Genomic DNA, 11,121 nt, shown 5'->3' on the forward strand with positions numbered 1-11,121 from the left:
GCTGTACTACACCGTCGGCAGCTCCGGAAGGTTTCCAATATTTGTGATTTCAAATTTTCTTTAAGTTACAAGTTTCTAATAAATAGGAGGGAGCCACTTTCATCAAGATTTATTACGCAGTAGGACATACACAAACATGAAACGAAATCAAGTCAAACGCCTATGAAAGATGAATTATTACGGCTAGCGGCAGAATTGCGTTAATTAAGATCCGCCATCGTTTTCTCTAATCATTTGATTTCTTTTTATTAATTTTACACAAAGATGAATATTACTACGTTAGTAAAAGCACAAGAATTAGAAGCACTGACAAGGATATCTCAAGTTCCAAAACCGTACCTGCAACGGGCAATTACTGGAACAGGCTTCAGGGCTTTGGGCCCATTTCTCAAACCCTTCTTATATTTCTAGATCTGAAATGCACAAGATAGTATTAGGGCAGCAACGGCCATTGTCTACAAGGATAACAAGCCGGCAACAAGAACTATCTATCTGAAGAACACATAGATAGCAGGCCGAAATATGATATATCCTACTACGTAGCGTTGAGGATGCGGGAGTGTAGGCATGATATCCTACTAAGTAGCACCGATGATGCACTTTTGTAGGTTCTTCATATGTTGTTGTTAATATTATTAATACTAATTCGTAAATCACATTCTGTCAAATTTGCATCTACATTAACCTATGTCTTCAAACAGCAACATTACCCTGAATAAGACACTGCTCTAACTGAGGCTGCCAAACACTATATCTATCACTTATACCTGCCAAGTAATAATCAACAAAACAGGCGATCTGCACCATAAGGCTGTCGACTATGTTGAAACATTTAGGAAGGTCGCGCTTTCCAGTTTCTACCGCACTAGGCAATTCGCCGAACACCTAGTGTGCATCCTCTTGGTACTACGTAACAGCAATGGCAAAGGGATCACCGAGAACAGAGCACGCACATGTAGGTGTCAGGGACAAAAAACGGAATATAACGGGAGGATAAGCGACGAGAGCTTCTTCTCTGTGGGTTGGGATGATGGTGAGTCCATAAGATAGGCGAGGCAACGCCGCCGCTGATGCCGCTCGCCGGAGCCAACCCGCCGCCGCCATGGATCGCCATCGCCTTCGGGGTTCGTGGGGTTTCGGCGAGGCTGCGAGCAGAGTGGGAGACGGCCCGATCCGACCGTCCAGTTTTATCCAGCGGATCGGATCATCGGATGGTTAGCGACAGAAATTTTGTTCGTCATTAGGAGTATGATATAACTATACGGTTCGCCATCATTTTCTCTAAACCTTTGATTATTAATTTTTATTTGCTTAAGAATACGCTTATGTGTTGAGGTCCCGTAGCTCAGTTGGTTAGAGTTTCCGTCCGATGTACGGAAGGTCATGGGTTCAAGCCCCATCGGGACCAATTTTTTTTTTTGGTTTCGAATTTAATTACGATTATTTTTCAAGTATTCTCACATCATTTTTTTCGGGGCATATACTATTTTTTTGTTGTGCCGGCTGAAAATAAGTTTTGATTTTTTCATGAAAGACATCAGAACTAAAATAAATAAATCTTCTAAGAACACCATATTTTTCTTTATGGTATATAAGCTCATGGCCACATGATTTTGATAACGCTAGTTTATAAATTTAATTACAATTATTTTTTTAGTATTCTCTGTAACTGTTTTAGGGCATATAATATTTTTGTTGTTGTGCCAGCTGAAAATAAGCTTGAATTTTTTGTGAAAGACACCAGAATAAAAAATAAATCTTGTAAAAATACAATCTTTCATTATAAGCCCATGGCTACACGATTTTGGTAACTCTAGTTCATTTTTTAATCTTCATAGACATCATATACTGAGCTTCAAAGTGGAGTTTTATGTTATTTCTCTTGCTTTTTTAGGGATAAACCGAACTTTATTGCTCAATGGTATCGATTATAGGGATACAAATAGGGTTATGAGAAATAGCAAGCCACAAGTGACGACTCTAGATGAGCGAAAGATAAAATCTAACAAGATTGTGGGCTTCATGATTTGAAGCACGCCTTCAAAGATTATGATGCAGCTGCCAAAAAGCATCTCCTAGCATTGATCCCTTTGATAATGGAGGCAAAGATACCGTCACTTCCTTCGTTGATGTCATGTACTAAAGATCTAGAGTCACACGCGATAAAAATCCTCGCTAGAAAAAGACTGATAACCCACAAGTATAGGGGATCACAACAGTTTTCGAGGGTAGAGTATTCGACCCAAATTTATTGATTCGACACAGGGGGAGCCAAAGAATATTCTCAACTATTAGCAGCTGAGTTGTCAATTCAACCACAGCTGGAAACTTAATATTTACAGCAAAATATTTAGTAGCAAAGTAATATGATAGTAGTGATAACGGCAGCAAAAGGTAACAGTAGTAAAAGTAATATTTTTGGTATTTTGTAGTGATGATAGCAATAGCAACGGAAAAGTAAATAAACGAAGCACAATATATGAAAAGCTCGTAGGCAATGGATCAGTGATGGAGAATTATGCCGGATGTGGTTCATCATGTAATAGTCATAACCTAGGGTGACACAGAACTAGCTCCAGTTCATTGATATAATATAGGCATGTATTCTGAATATAGTCATACGTGCTTATGGAAAAGAACTTGCATGACATCTTTTGTCCTACCCTCCCGTGGCAGCGGGGTCCTTACGGAAACTAAGGGATATTAAGGCCTCCTTTTAATAGAGAACCGGAACAAAGCATTAACACATGGTGAATACATGAACTCCTCAAACTACGGTCATCACCGGTAAGTATCCCGATTATTGTCATTTCGGGGTTAACGGATCATAACACATAATAGGTGACTATAGACTTGCAAGATAGGATCAAGAACACTCATATATTGATGAAAACATAATAGGTTCAGATCTAAAAACATGGCACTTGGTGAAAGTGCTAGTGATCGACTAGAGGGGGGGTGAATAGGCGATTTTTATGAAAGTCTTCAAAACATGAAAGTTTCGAAGACAAACGATAGAAATAAACCTATTACCATGCAGCGGAAGGTAGACTACACTAGGCAAACCATAGTCAAGTAGTCAATGGAGTGAAAGAACAATGACTAATAGCAGTTAGGCAGTAAAGATCAGGTAGGAAGATATTGTGAAGCCAATCAGAACAAGCAGTCACTCAGTGAAGACAAAAGATAAAGCAATCATACAATGACTTCACAAGGACCAACAGTAAGTAAAGGGAAGGGAAGGATGAAACCAGTAACTCGTTGAAGACAATGATTTGTTGGACCAGTTCCAGTTGCTGTGACAACTGTACGTCTGGTTAGGGAGGCTGAGATTCAACTCAGAAGACCTCGTCTTCACCTTATTCCCCTTGAGCTAAGGACACCCAGTCCTCGCTCAATCACTCTGGTAAGTCTTCAAGGTAGACTTCCAAACCTTCACAGACTTCGTTCAACGGCGATCCATAATGACTCTTGGATGCTCAGAACGCGACGCCTAACCGGCTGGAGGATTCACAGTCCTCAAGTGTAATAAGTCTTCAGATCACACAGACAGGAAGACTTAAGTGATGCCTAACACTCTTTGGCTCTGGGTGTTTAGGGATTTATCCTCGCAAGGAATTCTCTTTCAAAGGCTTCGAGGTGGGTTGCTCTCAAACGACAAAAGTCGTGCACTAACTCTGAGCAGCCAACCGTTTATGGTTGTAGGGGGTGGGCTATTTATAGCCACTAGGCAACCCGACCTGATTTGTCCGAAATGACCCTTGGTCACTAAGGAACTGACACGTGTTCCAACGGTCAGATTTCAAACACACACGGCAACTTTACTTGAGCTACAAGCAAAGCTGACTTATCCAACCCTGGACAAAATTTGCTCTCATAGTATTCACTCGAAGACATAGGATTTTGGTTAAGCATCACTTCAGTCATTCTGACTGGTTCACTTGGACCCCACTTAACAGTACGGTGGTTCCTATGACTCAACAAAGAAGAAAAAGAACGACGAAAGAACTAAGTCTTCGCGCTCCATAGTCTTCATGCGATGTCTTCTCTTGTCATAGTCTTCAATGTGAATGTCTTCACATACCACCTTTGACTTCAATGTCTTCTTACATTTTTAGGGGTCATCTCTGGTAGGAAAACCGAATCAATGAGGGTCTTCTACATGTGTTATCCTGCAATTCTCACAAACACATTAGTCCCTCAACTAGGTTTGTCGTCAATACTCCAAAACCAACTAGGGGCGGCACTAGAAGCACTTACAATCTCCCCCTTTTTGGTGATTGATGACAAACTAGTTGAAGTTTTCAACAGGGAATAAAATATGTGAAATTGTAAAGGATAGGGGATTGTCATCATAAGTGGCAAAGGCTCCCCCTGAAGATGTGTATATAAGTAATTTGCTTTTGGTATGCAAATGCATATGGCAGGTTGTACTTGTGGAGATCCTCTTCAACTTATGATGACAATTCATCATGCAAGAAAAGTATGTGAAGATAATGACATGCATAATGAAAAATGGACGTCTGCAAAATGATCTAAGTGCAGAATTTATCGTCACACATGCGGAATTTATCATCGCATCACAGAATAGCAAATAAGTAGCAGACGACCATCGAGTTTAAGTGTTACAACTCAAAGAACCAAATGTATCAAAAACGAGAGTTGTAAGCACTTGGCAAAAGTAGCAAAAAGTAAAGCAACCACCCATATGGACCCGCTTGAAAACTATCAACCCATATGCTTCTCCCCCTTTTGTCAGTGAGGACCAATAAGGTTTGAAGACATAGAGCGCCTACTCGTTCCCATGAGGTGCGAGCGAGGCAGCAGGGTCGTCGGTGAGATCCGGTGGTGCAGAGGAACTTGGTGCAGTGTCGTCACGCGCTGAAGTTGGAGGAGGTGAAGTTGCATCATCTTGGTCATCGATGACTCTGGCATTTACGGTCGCAGCTGAGGACGAGTATTCAGAGTCTTCAAGTGAGGGAGTCCGACGCAAGTGAGCATTTCTGGGAGGAGTTGAGTCAAACTTGAAGCATTCAGTGAAGCCATCGTCGTGCAGATCAGCTTCAGCACTCAGTAGGGTCAAACTCTTCCACGACCTCCGATAGGTTTCATGAGTGACAAAGGCATTCTTGGTGGCAAGATTGTGAATGCGGTTGACATCCACCAAGAGGCTTTGCATCTGACGCTTAAGCCAGTCGTGATGTTTGTCCTGTTTCTGATGCAGCGCGACGAGAAGCTCTCGGTCATTAAGGACACGAGATCGTCTTTGAGGCCTTTGCGCAATGGTGCTACCAGTGGTATCAGTTTGAGCACGAGGGGCACGTGTGTTTCCAGCAAGGGGATAAACACGAGACACTGCTGGAATTCCTTCAATGGGCTGGGTGAAGCTTTGGTGATCAGCATTGTGAAGATAAATGGGATCCTTAGCAGGCTCTGGGTAAATGGTTTCAACTGACAGATCAACCTCGGGCAAGAATATAAGATGATTGCGCGCAGACGGCTGATAGTTGAAGGCGGAGTGACGCTTGATCAGACGCATGACCCATGGAGCATAGAATTTCAACCCAAAGATGTCAGAGCCAGACGCAGCCAACTGCCTGATGAAGAAGTCTTGAGCATTGAAGCTGATGCCATTGAAGATATAGAAAATCAAAGTCTTCATTGCTCCTTCAAGCTTCGCTGCAGATGAGTGTCCTTTGATAGGCCATAGAGTCTTCCTGATGATGTGGTAAATGGTGCGAGGTAGGTACTCTAGGTCTTCAACAAAGAACTCAGATGGGTATTCAGCGTCGTGAGGCAGAGGCTTCATCATGCTCAGCATTTGACTCATGTTGGGTTCTGGCTTCTGAAAGATGCTTTCCAAGGCATTTTGATGTTGTTGACAACCTGATTCATAGTATTCACCAGGAGTGTGCAGGCCTGTGAGCTCAATGATATTAAGAGTTTTAGCTTCATGATGGACATTGCCTGTCATCCACTCAAGGACCCAAGTCTTCGGATCCCTGTTGTAGCCTCGAATATGAAGAGTGGCATAGAATTGAAGCAGCAATTCTTCATTCCAGTGCTCCTTGTCAGTGACGAACTGCAACAAACCAGATTCTCTGAAGCAATCCAGCGCTTCTTCCAAACAGGGCAGACCAGTTATGGCTTCAGTGTCAAGACGCATATGGGGGAAAATGCGACCTTGATTTTACAAGATGCATGAGTAATAACTGCGCTGCTGATAGCTCCAGAACCGATCAGAAGATATTCTTGCCTTTGAGTAGGGGTTCTTGGCGCTATTGAAGAAGGTGTTGTGTGCTTTGAAGCCATTGATATTGAACGATCCGGGTGCAGATGCAGTGCCTGGAAACCTAGGCAGCCTTGGCATTGACTTCTGAACCTGAGGCCTGCACTCGATGTGATAGTCAAATTGGGGACCAGCAGCAGGTGGAGGAACAAGAAGAGGCCATTTGACAGTGATGAGCTGACCATAGTTGTGTGCTTGCTCAATAGTATGTGGCCTTGGTGGCGGAACAGGAGCAGTGGCATCAACAGAGGCGTCAGGCTGCACATCTGTTGCAGGTGCATCATTGGCTTCATTGGCCTCTGGCACAGTGTTAGGTGCAGGCTCCACAGTGTCTTCAGCCATGACCACGTCATTGGCTTCAGTGGTGTTAGTGGTGGCAGCCTCAGGATTTTCAACCTCCACTTGAGGAGCTGGAGGGTCGAGCACTGACACGTTCACTTCAGGAACAGCTTCTTCAGTGATGGGGAAAGTAGGGGCACGTTCTTCTGCTTGTTTTTCTTCGGCTGATGCAGCCGGATTGTCTTCAGCAACTTTAGCTTCAGACTCGGAAACGTTCACAGTAGGAGTGGCTTCGGGGAACACCTGACGTGCAACAGATTGGTGGTGCACTTCTCCTTCTGAAACGCTCGAAAGAGGGACTTGGGGCCTTGGTCCTTTGCGAAGCCTGCGTAACACTGGCGACGCCTGTGAAGATGGAGTTGGCTGGGCCTCAAAGTCATCCTCTGCTTGCACTGATGGGGTTGCTTGCGGTTGGGGAGAGCTTGGAGTGTCTTGTCTCTGTGGATGATCAGCCCACGATGCATCTTGAGCAGTTGGCGTCAGAGGACGACCGATGCTGATGAGTTCGTTGTGCGTAAGCACAGGCGATGATACCAATTGGTGCTCGATCTGAGGAAGGACTTCATCATCTTCAACATTGTCATGGTGACCAATGTCTTCAGCAGCGGTGGGGTCAACTGCTGGAATGTCTTCAGCTTCAGGAGCCTCTGTGGAAGCAGGCTCATGAATTACCATCCGTCGTTCTTGATGCGAAGAGGCAGGACGAGCAACCGAGATGGTCTTAACAATAAGGGGCTCTGTGGGAGCAGCCCGATCTTTCTTGGTTTTGCGCTTCTTCTTGGAGGGAGCGACATCAGAAGCTTCAGGATGTTTCCTCTTTCTGGCTTCAGCCTCGGCAGCCCTTGTCTTCTTTAATTCTGAAGTGGTGGAAGTGACCTTTCGCTTTGAGCCGGACATGCTGCTTGGGAAGACAATGCGGGGTTCTTCCTGCCTTGAAGGTGCAGATGTGTTAGTCGATGGCTTCTTCTTCTTTGCAGCCATTCTGGGGTCAATGCCAGGACGCCCAAGAGCCTTGCAGTTCTCAGCTTCATTGTAGGCTTGCACGCACTTGTCAGCCAGACTCTTCATGCGCTCACGAGACCCTTTAGCTTCTTCACGTTTCTTGAGAAAGGCTTCCTTGAGCTCGTGCAGCATAATCTTGAAGTTTTTCACATATTGCACGCTGAGCTTGGCCATGTGCTTCTTGAACTGAGATTTCTCATAGTCGATCTTTTGCTCCAGTTCGACGATGCGCTGAGCTAGAGCTAGCTCAGAAGCAATGGCGCCAGTGAAGGCGGCACTGAGGCCAATTGGAAGTTGCAGATTATCAAAGCTGAGATTGGGGGTTTCAAACCACTCATCAATGAAGTTGTGGATGATTGCCACGTCAAAGAGAGGCAAATCATTGAAGATTTCTGCTTCTTCCTTGCTCTTAATCAGTTGCTCAAGAGCGTCATCTGCAAGATCTTCATCGCTGGACAGATCAATGACGTCATTGCGCAGAATAGCAGCAACAGTCAGTTCTTGGCTGGTGGGTTTCAAGGGCATCTTTACTCTTGAGGGCTTGGAGATGCGTGACAAATCTTCAGACTGCACACTGTGTTCAGGAGGTGTAGTGGCCAGAGGCTTCGCCTATAAGACCTTTGGTGCAGGAGCAGGCTTTGAAGCTTTAGGCTTCTTCAGTTTCTTTGGCTTCGGTGGTGCAGGTGCTTCGTCAGATTTAGCATCATCTGCAGGTTGATCCACGACTTCCCCTTGAACCATAATATGAGTGATGAGACCTTCTAGGTTGTAGGAGGGCCCAACAAGATTGGGTTCAGCTTCGCGTGTGCCATCAGCACGAGGAGCAGAGGGGCCTGGATTGAAGTCTAAGCCTCGTGATTTCTTATTCTCTTTGGCCGAGTTCCTGGCAAACTGAAGGTTGCGCTTGAACAGATTATCATCGCAGCACCATAGTAATGAAGATGGGTCTGCATCTGTAGGCTGCGGTCCACGGACCATGCAAGGATAGAAGCCTTGTTCAATGGCTTCAGCTCTGGACTTGGGTTGAAGATTTCTGTATAGAATGTCTCCCCATGGTCGTTTGATGGCATTCTTCTCAGCATACTCCTGGGTCACGAACCTGTACTTGAACCACTGTTCTGCCCAATATCTTCGAATCCATTGGATTCGAGTTTTTCGCTGATTGTAGTCCTCCTCTAGATTTGTTTTGTACAGCTCATAAAGGTCAGGAGGCAAATCTCTTGAGGTGTTGCCACAACGCTGTCTGCCACCCTTTCTTGTAGGTTTCTCTGGTGCCATGAAGCTTAAACTGAAGGGCTTCAACACGTTTAAAGGCTTCAAAGGCTTTCGCTTTCTAGTCAAACAGGAACTGGCTTCGGGAGAGTTAATGTGATGCTGTAAGAATTCTGCAAACGAATGCAGACTATGAGAACCAAGGGATTCTCCCACGGACATGTACCTGTGACAGCATTAAGGTGCGAGGGAAGGGGAAGAGGTCATATGCATTCTCAGAAGATTTTGAAGATAAATCAGTTTAGAAGACATTGACCTCATAGTGCGAAGACATTCACTCATAGATAGAGAGTTGGTTCCAGATTTGTATGAATCCACGAATAAGTACAAGTGAGGAATCTAACTACTTTGTGAAGCATAAGTGAACATACTACGCATATTATGAGATGCAGTATGAAATAGATCCAACTTGTGTGAACAGAAACTGCTTGTGGTAGAAAGTAATGAATCTATAGGATCAAAGGGGCCGTAAAAAGGAAGTTTTATTTACCACACGAAGAACTGCTAGACGGAGTGGGAGAGGAGGCCGAGCAGTTCGATCGTCTGTGCCCTAACTTGGCGACAGAGGACACCTACGGCGACGGCGGAGAAGACGATGTCCGCGGCCGGCGTGAAGACGGCGTCGGTGAGGTCGCGGCAGCTCAGCGCTTCGTCGTCGGCGTCATCGAGGGCTAGCGGTGGCGCTAGAGTTTGTGCGAGAGTGGAATAAAGGATAATGACTGTGGTGAGGCGTGTATTTATAGGGACATGGACGGCACAGTGTTATTACACAGGTGCCCCTGGCGATTCACATCTGAAGGACACGTGGCCATCATACAACATATCGGAGGTTGTTCCATGTTCCCACGCACGCCTGGATTGTTGGGTGGTCGTTCCCACTTCTCCGGGTTTCAGGTGAAGGAATTAGCATTGAAAACGGACTTAATGTTTGTCTCTGTATCTTCTGCTGACTAGGACGCAGAGAAGACATTCGACAGTTTCAATAGAATGCATATGATTTGGACAGATAGAGTTTGAGATAGAAACCATAGAGAGATTAGGGTCCGATCACATTCACTTAGTTCAAAAGATTCAACAAGGAAGATGTAGCTATAAGTGAATGCTGTAGAGGACAGAACACTAGTATGTATATATCAGAAGACAATCAAGTCAACATAGTGAAGATAATCATGAAGACAAGTTGAAAATGAAGACAAACAAAATGTGAAGACATAGCACATGTAACGCCATGGGTAAAATACTTCAAACAGAAGAATTTGGTGGTGGCGTTACCCACCGTATAGGAAGTATTAGACCCAGACACGGCGCACAATTATCGTGGTGCTCCGAAGTCAAATTCCACGTTAATGTATTCACACTCAGAGTGTAAGTCTTCATTGATTGAAGATATACTTTACTTCATGTGTTGCACATCTAAGTCATCAACATGCATAAGTATTAGGATGTGTGCCTGATCACAGGACATTTGAGGATTCCAAGATATTTAGCTCACACCGTAACTTGCAAAACCTCTTCTCATCCAAGGGCTTGGTGAAGATATCTGCCAATTGCTCTTTAGTGTTGACGTGTATGATATCAATATCTTCCTTCACAACATGATCTCTGAGAAAGTGATGACGAATTTCAATGTGCTTTGTCTTCGAGTGCTGAACTGGGTTGTTGGCAATCTTGATGGCGCTTTCGTTGTCGCAGTAGAGTGGTACTTGCTTCAGGTGAATGCCATAGTCTTTGAGTGTTTGCTTCATCCATAGAAGCTGAGCGCAGCAAGATCCAGCAGCAATGTATTCAGATTCAGCAGTGGAGAGAGATACACAGTTCTGCTTCTTTGAAGACCAACATACAAGTGATCGTCCCAGAAAATGACATGTGCCTGATGTAGACTTACGATCCACCTTGTCACTAGCATAATCAGCATCCGAGAATACAACTAGATCAAACTCTGAGCCCTTTGGATACCATAATCCTAGTGTTGGGGTGTGAGCCAAATATCTGAGAATTCGCTTCACAGCTAAGTGATGCGATTCCTTTGGTGCCGCTTGGAACCGGGCACACATGAAAACACTAAGCATGGTATCTGGCCTAGATGCACATAAATAAAGTAAGGAACCAATCATGGAGCGGTATACCTTTTGATCAAACTCTTTACCATTGTCGTCGGGACCCAGATGATGTTTGGCTGGCATTGGCGTCGTGTAGCCTTTGCAATCTTGCATTCCAAA

At 44.6% G+C, this 11,121-nt stretch overlaps 1 non-coding gene across 1 annotated transcript; it reads left to right on the top strand.

The window, feature by feature from the left end:
- The first annotated feature begins 1,334 nt into the window (after positions 1–1,334).
- Positions 1,335–1,408, top strand: TRNAI-GAU. Its single transcript has one exon. It is a non-coding gene; the product is annotated as a tRNA-Ile (tRNA).
- The last annotated feature ends 9,713 nt before the right edge of the window (positions 1,409–11,121 follow it).

The sequence above is a fragment of the Triticum urartu genome, chromosome 4 (assembly GCF_003073215.2).
Source record: "Triticum urartu cultivar G1812 chromosome 4, Tu2.1, whole genome shotgun sequence".
NCBI classification, from domain to species: Eukaryota; Viridiplantae; Streptophyta; class Magnoliopsida; order Poales; family Poaceae; genus Triticum; species Triticum urartu.